We start from the raw sequence: 19,526 nt of genomic DNA, 5'->3' as shown, positions 1-19,526 counted from the left end.
CATTTTATAAACGCTATACACAGGTCTTCTTAGAAGGGGGTGAAATGGATACCTGAATGCACAAACATCTACTGTATTTTTTGACTTTCTATTTCATTCTTCACCCTTTCTCAGAGGTATTGTTAACCATAAGATGTTTTTCTAATTCATGTATGCATATATATTTACGTATGTGTATATACACATTGGACTGCAAGGGGATACAACCAGTCCATTCTAAAAAAGAACAGTCCTGGGTGTTCATTGGAAAGCCTGATGCTAAAGCTGAAGCTCCAATACTTTGGCCACCTCATGCAAAGAGTTGACTCACTGGAAAATACTCTGATGCTGGCAGGGATTTGGGGCGGGAGGAGAAGGGGACAACAGAGAATGAGGTGGCTGGATGGCATCACCGACTTGATGGACATGAGTTTGAGTGAACTCCAGGAGTTGGTGATGGACAGGGACGCCTGGCGTGCTGTGATTCATGGGGTCGCAAAGAGTCAGACACGACTGAGCGACTGAACTGAACTGAAGTATAATGATCCTTCCAGGGGAACTTGGGAGTTGGCAAGAAGGAACTCATTGATGGTATGGTTCCTAATTCCCAGATTGTCCTGTTAAAGATAAATAAAACTGGCCTTTAGATGAAGTAGTTAGGATAGATTTTAATCTGCTGTTTACTGTTGCCATAGGTCAAAATGTCCAGCATGAACTGAAGTCAACTCCAGTGTGTACACAGGGCACTGGGGTTTTAAAGGGAGCATTTGGGAATAGGGAGTGGGAATCATGGGGACTCTATAGAGTCAGAAAATGAAAGTTTTACAAAAAGTGGGAAGGGGGTGTTGGTCCATGTGAAATATCTGGGTTTGCTAACTCTGTTCCCTCTTAAAGGTAGGCTTCTGCCCTCCCATAGAGACTGGGCAGTGGGCCCTATCGTTAGGTGTTGACTGGATCAAGCAGGCCATTCTATTGGCAGCCTTGAGTTTTCTTCAGTTCACTTCAGTTGCTCAGTCGTATCCGACTCTTTGCAACCCCATGAATCACAGCACGCCAGGCCTCCCTGTCCAGCACCAACACCCGGAGTTCATTCAAACTCATGTCCATCGAGTCGGTGATGCCATCCAGCCATCTCATTCTCTGTCGTCCCCGTCTCCTCCCGCCGGCAATCCTTCCCAGCATCGGAGTCTTTTCCAGTGAGTCAACTTGTCGCATGAGGTGGCCAAAGTGTTGCAGTTTCAGGTTTAGAATCAGTCCTTCCAATGGACACCCTGGATTGATCTTCTTTAGAATGGACTGGTTGGATCTCCTTGTAGTACAAGGATCAGGGTCTTCTCCAGTACCACAGTTCAAAAGCATCAATTCTTCGGCGATCAGCTTTCTTCACAGTCCAAGTCTCACATCCATACATGACCACAGGAAAAACCATAGCCTTGACTAGACGGACCTTGGTTGGCAAAGTAATGTCTCTGCTTTTTAATATACTATCTGGTTTGGTTATAATTTCCTTCCAAGGAGTAAGCGTCTTTTAATTTCCTGGCTGCAGTCAGCATCCGCAGTGATTTTGGAGCCCCAAAAAATAAAGTCTGACACTGTTTCCACTGATTCCCCATCTATTTCCCATGAAGTGATGGGAGCAGATGCCATGATGTTTGTTTTCTGAATGTTGAGTTTCAAGCCAACCTTTTCACTCTCCTCTTTCAATTTCATCAAGAGGCTTTTGAGTTCCTCTTCACTTTCTGCCATAAGGGTGATGTCATCTGAATATCTGAGGTTATTGATATTTCTCCCAGCAATCTTGATTCCAGCTTGTGCTTCCTCCAGCCCAGCGTTCCTCATGATGTACTCTACATATAAGTTAAATAAGCAGGGTGACAGTATACAACATTATACTGTATACTCCTTTTCCTATTTGGAACCAGTCTGTTTTTCCATGTCCAGTTCTGACTGTTGCTTCTTGACCTGCATACAGGTTTCTCAAGAGGCAGGTCAGGTGGTCTGGTATTCCCGTCTCTTTCAGAAGTTTCCACAGTTTATTGTGATCCACACAGTCAAAGGCTTTGGCATAGTCAATGAAGCAGAAATAGATGTTTTAGTGGAAATCTCTTGCTTTCTCCATGATCCAGCGGATGTTGGCAAGTTGATCTCTGGTGCCTCTGCCTTTTCTAAAACATCTGGGAGTTCACGGTTCACATATTGCTGAAGCCTGGCTTGGAGAATTTTGAGCATGACTTTACTAGCATGTGAGATAAGTCCAATTGTGCAGTAGTTTGAGCATTCTTTGGCCTTGCCTTTCTTTGGGATTGGAATGAAGAAAGACCTTTTCCGGTCCTGTGGCCACTGCTGAGTTTTCCAAATTTGCTGGCATGTTGAGTGCAGCACTTTCACAGCATCATCTTTCAAGTTTTGAAATAGCTCAATTGGAATTCCATCACCTCCACTAGCTTTGTTCGTAGTGATGCTTTCTAAGGCCCGCTTGACTTCACATTCCAAGATGTCTGGCTTTAGGTCAGTGATCACGTTATCGTGATTATCGTGAGTTTTCTTAGGTGGGGACTTTAAAGGGGTGGGGTTCATCCTAGGGATGCAGCCTTGAGCTGTTGGAAACTGTGTTACTCCTTAAAGACCCAGGTGTAGGCCTTGCTGAGAAAGGACTCCATGGAGCCTTGCTCAAGTTTGGCCAATGGGAGAATCTTTGTCCCTTGAAAGCAGAGAAACTCAAAGAGTGTGGATTGGGCCCTGCTCCCACCACATCTTCGAGCGGGGACCGCCTTCCCCAGGCAGTGGGGTGACCAAGAACTTTTGCTTTCCCTGCTGTCCAGCAGAAAGTGATCACACAGAACCCATCCACCTCCACCATCAACCCGGTGACCAGCACCTTGTTGTCTCCCCTGGTCACGAGCTCAGGTTCCACAAGCACCCTTGCATCCTCCGTCAGGGCAGCCCATCACCACCGCTTCAGCTGATGTCGATGCAGAGACCACCAAGTACACTAGCCACGTGAGTGCCAGTTGCGTGATAGGGGAGGACCAGCCTTGGATATTTGCAGGAATTAAAGGGGACCAGGAAGTGGTGGAGTCCCTCCTCAACTCGCCTGTCCTCTTGGCATGTTCCTTGTTAGGGATGTGGTGGGCAGGCTTGCCTGCTGTGTGTTCACTTGTGGGCACACTCTCCATTTAGGTTCTGTCTTCTGTCTTTTAAAATTTATTATATTGAAGTATAGGTGGTGTACAATGTTCTGTTAATTTCTACTCTATAAGAAAATGATTCAGTTATATTCACGTATACTTTTTCACATCCCTTTCCATTATGGTTTATCTCAGGATATTGATTGTAGTTCCCTGTGCTATCAGGAGGACCTTATTGTTTATTCTATGTGTAATAGTTTGCATCTGCTAATCCCAGATTCCCAATGTATCCCATCCACCACCCCAGCCCTCCTCTCTACTTCTCTCTTAATTTGCCAAGTGCTTTTATGCTCACTGTTGAATTTGGGCAAGTAAACCTTGCAGATATCCTTGCTGTCGGATGAGAGCGCTCTCGAGTGATGTTCAGGTTCATGTCTTTGGAACCCAGGGAGTGAAAATCACCACCAGAATTGCAGCTCTCTGGGGAGTCCCTTCTGCTCCCTGCTGGTGCCTTGAACAGCAATTGATACATAGTTATGTTCTATGTATACATAGAATGAAAGCAGGTTGCTGCCTAACTTCTCACTGGGCTTCTTATCAATAATATATTTTTTTTAAGTGTGAACATTTTTTAAAGTCTTTATTGAATTTGTTGTAATATTGCTTTATTGTCCTTCTTTTAAAACCTTTTGGTGTTTTGACTACAAGTCATGTGGAACCTTATCTCCCTGACTAGGGAATCAAACCTGTACTGCCACCAACATTGGAAGGCAGTCTTAACCACTCGTCTTCCAGGGATGTCCTCACACGCATTTTATAGATGAGCATACTGAGATCTGGCCAGGTCACACAGCTTGTCCAGGGTTGCGTAATCCGTGAATGTCTAATTGGCATTTGAATGGTAACAGCCAGCATCTAGAATATCCTCTTGACCTGGCTTTGAGCTGACTTGTGAATTCACACCAGGCCTGCTGACCACAGCTGTCCGGTGTCTACAAACTGATTGTTGTTACATGTGGCTTTTTAAAGCAACCAACCCCGCTTAAGAGTCAGTGTGGCTAAAGAGATAAAATCCAAGTCTTGGGGTTACGTCTCTTATTTAGTATTTCTGTCCCCCCGTTTTGAACACAACAAGAATTTTTATCAAATCCCTGAGTTTCAGAACAAGAAGTGTTCAACTATTAGGTGTAGTGGCAGCCTCAAGGTTTTTTACTTACCTGTTCATCACCTTGAACTAGGATTGACTTCATATTTTTATTTCTAGTGACTTAACAGAAATAAAATTAAGTCTAAACTCACCAAATCCTATTCTTCAAGGCTTGAAGCCTAAGTCCATCTTCATTCTGTTAAAAACCAGTGATTAGCATGCAAGTGTTAAAGAATTAATACAAGCTTTCCTGGTGGCTTGTCGGTAAAGAATCCTCCAGCCACTGCAGGAGATATGGGGTCCGTCCCTCACTGGGGAAGATCCCTCATGCCCTGGAACAAGTAAACCCACGCACCACAACTACTGAGCCTGTGCTCTAGAGCTTGGGAACTGCAACTACTGAAGCCTGTGACTAGAGCCCATGCTCTACAACAAGGGAAACCACCACACTGAGAAGCCCGTAAACTGCAACTAGAGAGTAACCCCAATTCACTGCAACTAGATGAAACCTTGCAAAGCAGCAAAGACCCAGTACAGCCAAAAATAAATGCATAAATAAAATTTATTAAAGAATTAATGGTACCACTTGGAGCCTTTCTTCCTAACAAGAGCTGCTGTAGAATGACAAGAGAATTGAAAGAGGGTAATTTTTAAAATTAACTGATTTAAGATGTCCGGTATTGCCCAAATGGCTTTCATTTTTTAATTGCTTATCTATTTGGCTGACCCAGGTCTTTAGTTGTTGTGTGCAAATTCTTAGTTCACACGTGGGATCTAGTTCTCTGACCAGGAATCAAATCCAGGCCCTCTTCATTGGAGGTGCAGAATCTTAGCCACTGGACCATGAGGGGAGTCCCCCCAGATGGCTTCTTGTTTGCTTGCCATTGGTTGGACTTCTTGTATCGCCTCCCATTGATTTGGTCCAAGTCATCTATTGACAGATGAGAAAACTGAGGCTGCCACGCAGCTCTGGCTAGTGTTCACGCCAAGCCAGTGTTCTCCTCTCCTGTAGCCATTTTTATTCCATCTCCTATAGCCCTCCGCTTTACTTGTGGAACAAAATTGAGGAATGAGCTTTTGGATAGGCATTTTCATCGCTGTTAGGAAAATGAATACAGAGACATAGTTTTGGACCTGGGCAACTTGCTTGTGTCTGAGGTGACCCAGAGTTGTGTGTTTTGGCAGAAGGGCTCTTTTTTATTAATGTTGAGTTCTTTGCTGTATTTGGAAGTGAGAATGAAGGTCAGATCAAAAATTCATGATTTCTTTAAAATGAAATGTAACTATGGCATTAGTAAAGTATTGACTCTCATCCACTTTCTAGAGTTTTCTCATTTTGTTTGAATATTTTAAATGGGCCTGAGCAGGGAGATCCCTGCAGTATGATGGACCATAAAGCACAAAGTGTTTTTGCTGGCAGCCTCCCCCTGTGGTCTCTGCAACAAAGGGTAGGAGCAACATTTCAACAGATACTTTCTTTATTCATTTTCTGCCTATTTTGGGGGTTCTTTGGAGGTTACTGTTTTGGGGGTTGGCAGCAACTTTGCGATTACATGTTTATGAGAATTAATTCCTTTGTGAAAATAAGAAAACAGGTATTTCTTCATGAATTCCTCAGCAGGTTGTGAACTACGGTCTCCTCTTTTTCTCACTTAATCCTTGTGCACACCCTACAAGGGGGCACTGTTATTATTCTTGCTTTATGAATGGGGCTCAGAGAGAGCTGTGGGTGATAAGATACAATTGCAGGAACAAACTCGGGCATCAGATACAAGGGTGCTCCTTGTCCTATTTTCTTGCTGAATTGGAGCAAACTGCATAGCACAGCGATGTCTTGGCAGTGGCTGGGCCAGATCTGAGACCTGGTTTGTTCTCCCATCCCCTTCTGTCCCTCCTGTGATGTGGGAGGGGGTGGCAGGTATGTGCCCATTTAGGTCACCGGAGAGCATTGATTAGAGTTCCCTGTGCTGGACAGTAGGTTCTCATAAGTTATCTCTTGTATACATAGTAGTGTATATGTACAGTATGTGCATATGTCAGTCGCAGTCTCCCAAGCTGAATCTCCCCAATCCCCATTCCCCTACTTTGGTAGCCGTAACTTTGTTCGCTACATCTGTGACTCTGTTTCTGTGACTCTCATCTCTGCCATCTTTTTGGATTCCACATATAAGCGACGTTGGACAATATGGTTTCTCTTCCTATCTTACTTCACTCTGTTTGACAGTCTCTAGGTTCACCCACGGAGAAGGCAATGGCACCCCACTCCAGTACTCTTGCCTGAAAATTCCATGGGCGCAGGAGCCTGGTAGGCTGCAGTCCATGGGGTCTTAAAGAGTCAGACACGACCGAACGACTTCACTTTCACTTTTCACTTTCATGCATTGAGAAAAAAATGGCAACCCACTCCATTGTTCTTGCCTAGAGAATCCCAGGGACGGAGGTGCCTGGTGGGCTGCTGTCTATGGTGGGGCACAGAGTCGGACATGACTGAAGCGGCCTAGCAGCAGCAGCAGATTCACCCACATCTCTGCACACGGCACTGCTTCATGCCTTGTAATGGGTGAGCAATACGTTGTTGCATATATGTACATCTTCTATATACATTCCTCTGTCGATTTACATTTTTGGTTTTTTCCCTGCTCTGGTTATTGTAAATAGTGCTACAGTGAACACTGGGGTGCGTGCATCCCTTTGAATTATGGTTTTCTCCAGATACAGGCCTAGGAGTAGGATTGCTGGGTCACATGTTAGCTTATTTTCAGTTTTTAAGAAGCATCCATATAGTTCTCCTTAGTGGCTATACCAGTTTACATTCGCACCAACTACTTAGGAGGGTTCCCTTTTCTTCATACTGTTTCCAGCGTTTATAGTTTGAGATTTTTTGATGATGGCCATTCTGATTGGTGTCAGGTTGACTCCTCACGGTAGTTTTGATTTGCATTTGTCTAATAATTAGTTTCGTTGAGCACGTTTTCATGTGTTTGTGGGCCATCTGTATGTCTTCTTTGGAGAAATGTCTATTGAGATCTCTGCCCGCCCCGCCCCCCCCATTTTTTGATTGGGTTATTTGGCTTTTGTTTGTTGTTGTTGTTTGTTTTTATATATTGAGCTTCAGTTCAGTTCATTTCAGTTCAGTTCATTTCAGTCGCTCAGTCGTGTCTGACTCTCCGCGACCCCATGAATCACAGCACGCCAGGCCTCCCTGTCCATCATCAAATCCCGGAGTTCATTCAAACTCATGTCCACAGAGTCGGTGATGCCATCCAACCATCTCACTCTCGGTCGTCCCCTTATCCTCCCGCCCCCAACCTTTCCCAGCATCAGGGTCTTTTCCAGTGAGTCAACTCGTCGCATGAGGTGGCCAAAGTATTGCAGCTTCAGCTTTAGCATCAGTCCTTCCAATGAACACCCAGGATCGATCTCCCTTAGAATGGACTGGTTCGATCTCCTGGCGGTACAAGGGACTCTCAAGAGTCTTCTCCAACACCACATTTCAAAAGCATCAATTCTTCGACGATCAGCTTTCTTCACAGTCCAACTCTCACATCCATACATGACCACAGGAAAAACCATAGCCTTGACTAGACGGACCTTTGTTGGCAAAGAAATGTCTCTGCTTTTCAATATATTATCAAGGTTGGTCATAACTTTTCTTCCAAGGAGTAAGCGTCTTTTACTTTCATGGCTGCAATCAGCATCTGCAGTGATTTTGGAGCCCCCAAAAATAAAGTCTGACACTGTTTCCACTGTCTTTCCATCTATTTCCCATGAAGTGATGGGACCAGATGCCATGATCTTTGTTTTCTGAATGTTGAGCTTCAAGCCAACCTTTTCACTCTCCTCTTTCACTTTCAACAAGAGGCTTTTGAGTTCCTCTTCACTTTCTGCCATAAGGGTAGTGTCATGTGCATATCTGAGGTTATTGATATTTCTCCCAGCAATCTTGATTCCAGCTTGTGCTTCTTCCAGCCAGGCGTTCCTCCTGATGTACTCTGTATATAAGTTAAATAAGCAAGGTGACAATATACAGCCTTGACGCACTCATTTTCCTATTTGGAACCCGTCTGTTGTTCCATGAACAGTTCTGACTGTTGCTTCCTGAGCTGCATACAGGTTTCTCAAGAGGCAGGTCAGGTGGTCTGGGATTCCCATCTCTTTCAGAATGTTCCACAGTTTATTGTGATCCACACAGTCAAAGGCTTTGGCATAGTCAATGAATCAGAAATAGATGTTTTTCTGGAACTCTCTTGCTTTCTCCATGATCCAGCGGATGTTGGCAATTTGATCTCTGGTGCCTCTGCCTTTTCTAAAACCTGCTTGAACATCTGGGAGTTCATAGTTCACATATTGCTGAAGCCTGGCTTGGAGAATTTTGAGCATGACTTTACTAGCGTGTGAGATGAGTGCAATTGTGCGGTAGTTTGAGCATTCTGTGGCATTGCCTTTCTTTGGGATTGGAATGAAGACTGACCTTTTCCGGTCCTGTGGCCACTGCTGAGTTTTCCACATTTGCTGGCATATTGAGTGCAGCACTTTCACAGCATCATCTTTGAAGTTTTGAAATAGCTCAACTGGAATTCCATCACCTCCACTAGCTTTGTTCGTAGTGATGCTTTCTAAGGCCCACTTGACTTCACATTCCAAGATGTCTGGCTCTAGGTCAGTGATCACGTTATCGTGACTATCTTGGTCGTGAAGTTCTTTTTTGTACAGTTTTTCTGTGTATTCTTTCCACCCCTTCTTAATATCTTCTGCTTCTGTTAGGTCCACACCATTTCTGTCCTTTATCGAGCCCATCTTTGCATGAAATGTTCCCTTGGAATCTCTAATTTTCTTCAAGACATCTCTTGTTTTTCCTATTCTGTTATTTTCCTCTATTTCTTTGCATTGATCACTGAGGAAGGCCTTCTTATCTCTCCTTGCTATTCTTTGGAACTCTGCATTCAGATGCTTATATCTTACCTTTTCTCCTTTGCTTTTCGCTTCTCTTCTTTTCACAGCTATTTGTAAGGCCTCCTCAGACAGCCATTTTGCTTTTTTGCATTTCTTTTCCATGGGGATGGTCTTGGTCCCTGTCTCCTGTACAATGTCACGAACGTCCGTCCAGAGTTCATCAGGCACTCTATCTATCAGATCTAGTCCCTTAAATCTATTTCTCACTTCCACTGTTTAATCATAAGAGGTTTGATTGAGGTCATATCTGAATGGTCTAGTGGTTTTCCCTACTTTCTTCAGTTTAAGTCTGAATTTGGCAATAAGGAGTTCATGATCTGAGCCACAGTCAGCTCTTGGTCTTGTTTTTGCTAACTGTATACAGCTTCTCCATCTTTGGCTGCAAAGAATATAATCAATCTGATTTCGGTGTTGACCATCTGGTGATGTCCATGAGCTTATAATTCCTTTTGGAGATTAATTCCTTGTGGGTTGTTTCATTTGCAAATTTTTCTCCCATTGTGAAGGTTGTCTTTTTGTTTTGTTTATGGTTTTCTTTGCTGTATACAGAACGATTTAGATATATGTCACCTAGCAAAAGCCTCAGGGAAGTTGATAACACGAATTGTTTATCTCTGAGATGATGGATGCAGTAAAATGCATGATGATGGAATTCTATAACAATCGTAAGTGTTCTAAGAACACTACTGGAAGCACAATAGCTGAAGTCAGAGATGACACTTGTCATTCTTGTTTTGTGGTTGTTTTCAGTGTTTCACTTTTTTTTTTAAAGTTTTTAAATATTGGAGTAAAATTGCTTTACCATGTTGTGTTAGTTTCCGCTGTACAACAGTGTCAACCAGCTCTTTGTAAATATGTGTCTCCTCTCTCTTGAGCTTCCTTCCCATTCTTCATTCCCTGTTTGCTAAGGGTGTTTTCTCTGGGCTGCTGTGGAGGCCCCTGAAGAAGTTCTCCGGAGACCGCTGTCAATTCTGGCTCCAGTTACCAGGCTCACTCTGCCTTGATGGTGGCAGTTGAGGGTATTTCTTCACTTGGGTAGGAAACTGCTGCTGTGGAGACATACCCTGCCCTGTGTGATCACCTCACTTCTTTTTTTTTTTTAACAGTTAGAAGATAACAATGTTTATTTAATCTAATTTCCCTCTCAACGTCATGCCTTTCTTTCTTTTTTTTTTTTCTTTTCTTTTTTATTTATTCCTTTTTTTTTAGAGGCTAATTACAATATTATATTGGTTTTGCCATACATTGAAATGAATCCACCCCAGGTGTACATGTGCTCCCTCTTGAACTTCTAATCAAACGGCTGAAACCAGAGCCTGAGTGGTTAACCCACTGGCGAAACCAAGAAACCAGTTATTTGGGTCTCATGTGAAATTGGCTGCTTTGTCATTTCCTGAAGTTTGGACTTTTTTATTCGAGTGCTCTTCGTGTTCAAGAGGTAGTATCCCAAGCTTCCTGAATTTAGGTGATTACTTAGAGAAAAGAGTGGTTAAAACATTGAAATGTCCAGTTCTGAAGCGACCCACTTATTTTTTTTCAAAGCCTCGTTGAATTTTCTTCCTAGGATAATATCAGTGCAAGCCAGTTTCAAATGGGTCTCTAGGGGAAATGAGAAGTCACAGGACTTGTTGAGAGCACTGAACGCCGTGATGGAGAAGTGAGGGGAACCCCAAGTGGAACCATTGATGTGAGAAGACAGTCAGAGTGAGGCTGGTACCCAGAAAAAAGAGGGGAACGTCTCCAGGAAGATGTTCTCACGGGCCTTAACCGACGAACCATGTGCTTCAGCTTTTTTTTTTTTTTTTTTTTTGGCCACACTGAGCAGCATATGGTATCCTAGTGCCCTGACCAGCGACTGAACCTGTGTCCTCTGCATTGGGAGCATGGAGGCTTAACCACTGGACCTCCAGGGAAGTCCCAAGAGAGTCCCAAGTGTGAATGTAAATATTTCAGGGAGGTACCAACAGAAATCAATGAATCTCTTTAGATATTTTTGCTATGTGACCATCTTCATGATTATGCGGAGATGTCAAACAACAAGGCCAAATGCTGTTTTTAGAAAAACCTCCTCTTCCTCACCCTGACCTGTCGCCATGCTTCATTCTTTTTGTTTATTTAATTGATGTGGAGTTACCTGAAACCTTGCAACTATCACTTGTCAGAATATTCCAGATTTTAACGAGGTAAAGTGTAACTCCCTTCCATAATTAGATACAACATTTCTTCATTAATACAGTACAGTTGTTCCTGTTGTGTTTGATAAATGAGGATTTCTCAGCCTTGAAGCTACTGACATTGGTGCCATATGTTTTGCTGTGGTGACAGCTGTCCTGTCCGTCTGGGATGTTGAGCCGAATTCCTGGTCTTCTACCCTCTGAATGTGAGAAACAACCCAAAATATCTCCAGGCACTGTTGTGTCATTGACAAAGGAAGGGGGCAAAAATCATACCTGTTTATAGCCATGGTGATGATTGAACACTGTCAGCACACTTTCATCACTTCAGCTTGGATTTATATTTTCTTCTTTCCAAATGAATTTGGCCCCAAATATACACTTCCTCCCCTTCACCCAAAATACCCTATGGTTTCCAGAATGGTTAGGCTTTGGGATGCCAGGTGAGTGATTATGGCCCACACCCAAATCTTCAGGTCAGAGATAAAATAAAGCTGCTTTTAGGATGTTTTACTTTTATTTTTTGGGCCAAAATCCTGCTCAAAACTTTTACATACAGTATGGGAGAAAGTGAAGAAGAACTGGAAAGTGAAAAGGTTGGCTTAAAGCTCAACATTCAGAAAACTAAGATCATGGCATCCGGTCCCATCAGTTCATGGCAAATAGAAGGGGAAACAGTGGCTAACATTTTGGGGAGGCTTAAAATCACTGCGGATGCTGATTGCAGCCATGAAATTAAAAGACTCTTACTCCTGGGAGTAAGGAAAGTGATGACCAATCTAGACAGCGTATTAAAAAACAGAGACATTATTTTGCCAACAAAGGTCCATCTAGCCAAGGCTATGGTTTTTCCAGTGGTCATGTATGGATGTGAGAGTTGGGCTGTAAAGAAAGCTGAGCAGCGAAGAATTGATGCTGTTGAACTCTCGTGTTAGGGAAGACTCTTGAGAGTCCCTTGGACTGCAAGGAGAGCCAACCAATCCATCCTAAAGGTCATCAGGAGAGGTGGCCCTAAGATGGCAGGGGAATAGGATGGGGAGACCACTTTCTCCCCCAGAAATTCATTGAAAAAAAAAAAAAAAACCAAAACATTTAAACGCTGAGCAAATTCCACAAAACAACCTCTGAATGCTGGCAGAGGACATCAGGACCGAGAAAAGTAGCCCATTGTGTTCGAAAGGAGGTAGGACAAAATATAAAAGATAAAAAGAGAGAAAAAAGAGGTAGGGATGGAGATCCATCCCGGGAAGGGAGTCTTAAAAGAGGAGAAATTTCCAAACACCAGGAAACACTCTCACTAGCGGGTCTGTGGGGAGTTTTGGAATCTCAGAGGGCAGCATAAACAGGAGAAAAAATAAATAAATAAAACCTACAGATTGCGCCGTGCCTAACGGCAACTCCTGGCACACGCAGCCACCACCAGCAAATGGGGGCTGAACAGGGATGCGCGGGCTGTATTGCTTAGGGTAAGGATCAGGCCTGAATGCCCTGAGGGCAATCTGATGGAACTAACATGAGATAGCCACCCAAACTGTGGGATAGCCAGAGAGAGAGAGGGAAAAAAACAAAACAAAACAGAGAATTATCCCGTGAAAGCCCTAACCTCAGTCTCTGCCAGGCCTTCACACAGAACAAAGGACTGAGTGAATGCCAGAGGAGAGCTAGCAGGCTTCAGACCAGCCCATCCCCTGTCAGAAGACAGGCAGACAGGGGTCATCCAGAGCCAGAAAGGGGAAATCTTGACCCCAGAGAGGCATCCTGTACCAAACTGCAAATAGGTTCCGTTGCTAACCAAGACTTCTTGGGATTCTGGACGGTTGACATCTGCTGGGAGGGTTGCGGCCAGAGATCAGCTCCCCAGAAGAGACACAGTGCACACCTGAGAGGGATGTGCCCACAGCAACCCAGAAACCCAAGCAGCTCGGATGGGGGAGGCGATAAGACACACACACACACACACACAGAGATGGGGGAGGTGATAAGACACACACACACACCTGCGGGAGACTGTGCTCACCAAGAACCTGGTCGCCACAGTTGCTGGGACCTGGGAAGGGCACAAAACGCAGGCCCAACCTAGTCTGCACCTTTGTGGAGTACCTGAGAACCTGAACCTGAGCAGCTTAGACCTGGGAAGTGCACGCAACCCAGGGCCCGCCCCAGACAGTTCCTGGCAGAGCAACCTAGAGACTAAAAAGTGTACACCGTGAAAGCACACATGCCATGAGCACAAACCCAGTGCGGCTGAAACACTGCGAGCACTCCCCACACACACCAGTGATACTTGTTTGCAGTGTTACTCCCTCCCCACAGCAGGACTGAACAAGTGAAACTAAAAAAGTGACCACTTTTGCCCCTTTGTGTCAGGGTGGATGTTAGACACTGAAGAGACCAGCAGAGAAGCTAAAATAAACAGAGGGAACTACTTTCGAAGTGGCAGGTGCAAGAGATCAAAACCCTGCAGTTAGCACCGACTACGTGGGAAGGGGCCTATAGATCTTGAGAATTATAAGACGGATCAAGGAACTATCTGAAACTGAACAGACCCCACACTGTCTGCAGCAGCTCCAGAGAAGTTCCTAGATAATAAATTTATGTTTATCATTTTAAAAACTTTTATAAGTCCTCTATTACTCCTTTAATTTTCATTTTTAAACCTACTTGTACCTTGCCAAAAGAAGACCCTACTTTATTTCAATTTTTATTTTTTTTGCATTTTTGAAGTTGGATTAATATCTTTAAAAAAATATTTATTTTAATTGGAGGCTAATTACTTTACAATATTGTATTGGTTTTGCCATACATTGACATGAATCCGCCACGGGTGTACATGTGTTCCCCATCTTGAACCTCTCTCCCACATCCCTCCCAATACCATGACACCATTATGTATCATGAATTGAACCTGGACTGGCGATTCGTTTCTCATATGATAATATACATATTTCAATGCCATTCTCCCAAATCATCCCGCCTTCACACACTCAGACAGAGACCAAAAGACTGTTCTGTACATCTGTGTCTCTTTTGCTGTTCCGTGTACAGGGTTATTATTATCATCTTTCTAAATTCCACATAGATGCGATAGTATAATGTATTGGTATTTCTCTTTCTGGCTTAATTCACTCTGTACGATAGGCTCCAGTTTCATCCACCTAATTAGAACTGATTCAAATGTATCCCTTTTAACTGAGAGTAATAACCATTGTGTATATGTACCAAAGCTTTCTTATCCATTCGTCTGCCGATGGACATCTAGGTTGCTTCCATTTCCTTGCTAAAATAATCAGTGCTGCGATGAACATTGGAGTACATGTGTCTCTTTCAATACTGGTTTCCTCGGTGTGTATGCCCAGGAGTGTGATTGCTGGATCCTATGGCAGTTCTATTTCCAGTTTCTTAAGGAAACTACGCACTGTTCTCCATAGTGGTTGTACTAGTCTGCATTCCCACCAACAGTGTAACAGGGTACCCTTTTCTCCACACCCTCTCCAGCATTTATTGCATGTAGACTTTTGGATAGCAGCCATTCTGACTGGTGTGAAATGGTATCTCATTGTGGTTTTGGTTTGCATTTCTCTGATTATGAGGGATGTTGAGCATTTTTCACGTGTTTGTTAGATATCTGGATGTCTTCTTTGGAGAAATGTCTGTTTAGTTCTTTGGCCCATTTTTTGATTGGGTCGTTCATTTTTCTGGAGTTGAGCTGCAGGAGCTGCTTGTATATTTTAGAGACTGATTATTTGTCAGTTGCTTCATTTGCTATTATTTTCTCCCATTCTGAAGGCTGTCCTTTCACCGTATTTATAGTTTCCTTTGGTGTGCAGGGCTTTTCATTTTAATTAGGTCCAATTATTTTATTTTTGTTTTTATTTCCAATATGCTGGGAGGTGGGTCATGGAGGATCCTGCTGTGATTTATGTCAGAGAGTGTTTCGCCTATGTTCTCCTCTAAGAGTTTAATACAACAGACTGGTTCCAAATAGGAAAAGGAGTACGTCAAGGCTGGATATTGTCACCTTGCTTATTTAAATTATATGCAGAGTACATCATGAGGAACGCTGGGCTGGAAGAAGCACAAGCCGGAATCAAGATTGCTGGGAGAAATATCAATAACCTCAGATATGCAGATGACACTACCCTTATAGCAGAAAGTGAGGAGGAACTAAAAATCCTCTTGATGAAACTGAAAGAGGATAGTGAAAAGGTTGGCTTGAAGCTCAACATTCAAAAAGCAAACATCATGCATCTGGTCCCATCACTTCATGGGAAATAGATGGAAAAACAGTGGAAACAGTGTCAGACTTTATTTTTGGGGGGCTCCAAAATCACTGCAGATGCTGATTGCAGCCAGGAAATTAAAAGACGCTTACTCCTTGGAAGGAAAGTTATGACCAACCTTGATAGTATGTTAAAAAGCAGATACATTACTTTGCCAACAAAGGTCCGTCTAGTCAAGGCTATGGTTTTTCCCCTGGTCATGTATGGATGCGAGAGTTGGACTGTGAAGAAAGCTGATGGCCGAAGAATTGATGCTTTTGAACTGTGGTGTTGGGCAAGACTCTTGAGAGTCCCTTGTATTGCAAGGAGATCCAACCAGTCCATTTTAAAGGAGATCAATCCTGGGTGTTCATTGGAAGGACTGACGCTAAAGCTGAAACTGCAATACTTTGGCCACCTCATGTGATGAGTTGACTCCCTGGAAAAGATTCTAATGCTGGGAAAGGTTGGGGGCGGGAGGAGAATGGGACGACGGAGAATGAGATGGCTGGATGGCATCACCGACTCTGTGGACATGAGTTTGAGTGAACTCCGGGAGTTGGTGGTGGACAGGGAGGCCTGGCATGCTTGATTCATGGGGTGGTGGAGAGTCGGACATGACTGAGCGACTGAACTGAACTGAATACAATATGAGATCAAAAACACTGTGGAGGGAACCAACAGTAGAAAAAAGACGCAAATGATAGGACAAGTGAGTTAGAAGATAGATTGGTAGAAAGAAATGAAACAGAGAGGAAAAAAGAAGAACCAAGTAAAAGAAATGAGGACAATGTCAGAGACCTCTGGTACCATGTTAAACGCCCCAACATTCGCATCATAGGAGTCCCAGAAGAAGACAAAAAGAAAGACCATGAGAAAATACTTGAGGAAATAATAATTGAAAACTTCCGTAAAATGGGGAAGGAAATAATCTCTCAAGTCCAAGAATTCCAGAGAGTCCCATCCAGGGTAAACCCAAGGTGAAATACCCCAAGACACACATTAACCAAATTAACAAAGATCAAACACAAAGAACAAATGTTAAAAGTAACAAGGGAAAAGCAACAAACAACACATAAGGGGATCCCCATAAGGATAACCGATGATCTTTCAATAGAAACTCTTCAGGCAAGGAGGGAATGGCAGGGCATACTAAAGTGTTGAAAGAAAATAACCTACAGCCCAGATGACTGTATTCAGCAAGGATCTCAATCAAATATGAAGGAGAAATCAAAAGCTTTACAGACAAGCAAAAGCTGAGAGAATTCAGCATCACCAAACCAGCTCTCCAACAAATGCTTAAGGACCTTCTCTAGACAGGAAACACAGAAACAGTGTATCACCTCGAGCCCAAAACAATAAAGTAAATGGCAATGGGATCATACGTATCAATAATCACCTTAAAAGTAAATGGGTTGAATGCCCCAACCTAAAGACAAAGACTAGCTGAAAGGATACCAAAACAAGACCAATATATATGTTGCCTACAAGAGACCCACCCCAAAACGAGGGACACATGCAGACTGAAAGTGAAGAACTGTAAAAAGATATTCCACACTATTAGAGACCAAAAGAAAGCAGGAGTCACAATGCTCATATCAGATAAGATAGACTTTAAAACAAAGGCTGTGAAAAGAGACAAAGAAGGACACCATATAATGATCAAAGGATCAATCCAAGAAGAACATATAACAATTATAAACATATATGCACCCAACATAGGAGCACCGCATTATGTAAGAAAAATGCTAACAAGTATGAAAGAGGAAGTTAACAATAACACAATAATACTGGGAGAATTTAATACCCCACTCACAACTATGGATAGATCAGTTAAACAAAAAATTAACAAGGAAACACAAACGTTAAATCATCCAATAGACCAACTAGAACTAATTGATATCGATAGGACATTTCACCCCAGAACAGTGAATTTCACCTTCTTCTCAAGCTCACACGGAACCTTCTCCAGATTAGATCATATCCTGGGCCATAAATCTAGCCTTGGTAAATTCAAAAAACTTGAAATCATTCCAAGCATCTTTTCTGACCACAATGCAGTAAGATTAGATCTCAATTACAGGAGAAAATCTATTAAAAATGCCAACATAGGGAGGATGAACAACACATTGCTTAATAGCTAACGAATCATAGAAGAAATCAAAATATACATAGAAACGAATGAAAATGAAAATGCAACAACCCAAAACCTGGGGGGGGGGGCGCTGTAAAAGCAGTGCTAAGGAGAAGGTTCATAGCAAAACAGGCATACCTCAATAAACAAGAAAAAAGTCAACTAAATAACCTAATTCTACACCTAAAGCAACTAGAAAAGGAAGAAATGAAGAGTCCGAGGGTGAGTATAAGGAAAGACATCTTAAAAATTAGGGCAGAAATAAATGCAAAAGAAGCAAAAGAGACCAGGGCAAAAATCAACAAAACCAAAAGCTGGCTCTTTGAGAGGGTGAATAAAATTGACAAATCACTAGCCAGACTCATCGGGAAACAAAGGAAGAAAAACCAAATCAATAAAAGTAGAAATGAAAATGGAGAGATCACAGCAGACAACACAGAAACACAAAGGATAATAAGAGACTACTACCAGGAATTATATTCCAATAAAATGGACAACTTGGAAGAAATGGCCAAATTCTTAGAAAAGTACAACTTTCCAAAACTGAACCAGGAAGAAATAGAAAATCTGAACAGACCCACCACAAGCATGGAAATTGAATCTCTAATCAGAAATCTTCCAGCAAAATAAAGCCCAGGTCCAGATGGCTTCATAGCTGAATTCTACCAAAAACTTAGAGAAGAGCTAACACCTCTCCTGCTCAAACTCTTCGAGAAAATTGCTGACGAAGGGAAACTTCCAAACTCATTCTATGTGGCCACCATCACCCTAATCCCAAAACCTGGTAAAGATCCCACAAAAAAAAGAAAACTATAGGCCAATATCACTGATGAACATAGATGCAAAAATCCTTAACAAAATTCTAGAAATCAGAATCCAACAACACATTAAGAAGATCATACACCATGACCAAGTGGGCTTTATCCCAGGGATGCAAGAATTCTTCAATATCCACAAATCAATTAAGGTAATACACCACATTAACAAACTGAAAAATAAAAATCATATGATTATCTCAATAGATGCAGAGAAAGCCTTCGACAAAATTCAACATCCATTTATGTTAAAAACCCTCCAGAAGGCAGGAATAGAAGGATCATATCTCAACATAATAAAAGCTATATATGACAAACCCACAGAAAACATTATCCTCAATGCTGAAAATCTGAAAGCATTTCCCCTAAATTCAGGAACAAGACAAGGGTGCCCACTCTCACCGATACTGTTCAACATAGTTCTGGAAGTTTAGGCCACAGCTATCAGAGCAGAAAAAGACATAAAAGCAAACCAAACTGGAAAAGAAGAAGTAAAACTTTCACTGTTCGCTGATAATATGATCCTATACACAGAAAACCCTAAAGTCTCTACCAGAAAACTACTAGAGTTAATCAATGAATACAGCAAAGGTGCAGGATATAAAATCAACACACCGAAATCCCTTGCATTCCTACACACTAATAATGAGAAAAATAGAAAGAGAAATTAAGGAAACTATTCCATTCACTGTTGCAAAGAAAAGAATAAAATACTTAGTGATGTATCTATCTAAAGATACAAAAGACCTGTACAGAGAAAACTATAAAACACTGGTGAAAGAAATCAGAGACAACAATAATAGATGGAGAAATATACCGTATTCGTGGGTTGGAAGAATAAGTATTGTGAAAATGAGTATACTACCCAAAGTAATTTATAAGTTCAATGCAATCCGTATCAAGCTACCAACGGTGTTTTTCACAGAGCTAGAACAAA

At 42.4% G+C, this 19,526-nt stretch overlaps 1 pseudogene; it reads left to right on the top strand.

Moving 5' to 3' along the window:
* LOC148773134 (MYND-type zinc finger-containing chromatin reader ZMYND8-like) overlaps positions 1–10,224 on the top strand; it is a 31,364-nt pseudogene extending 21,140 nt beyond the window's left edge.
* Positions 10,225–19,526: the final 9,302 nt, after the last annotated feature.

The sequence above is a fragment of the Moschus berezovskii genome, chromosome Y (genome assembly GCF_049115385.1).
Source record: "Moschus berezovskii isolate FMDL1 chromosome Y, NW_MosBer_1.0, whole genome shotgun sequence".
Taxonomy (NCBI): domain Eukaryota; kingdom Metazoa; phylum Chordata; class Mammalia; order Artiodactyla; family Moschidae; genus Moschus; species Moschus berezovskii.
Note: the sequence above shows the minus strand (reverse complement) of the source record. Positions and strands in the feature narration are given on the sequence as shown.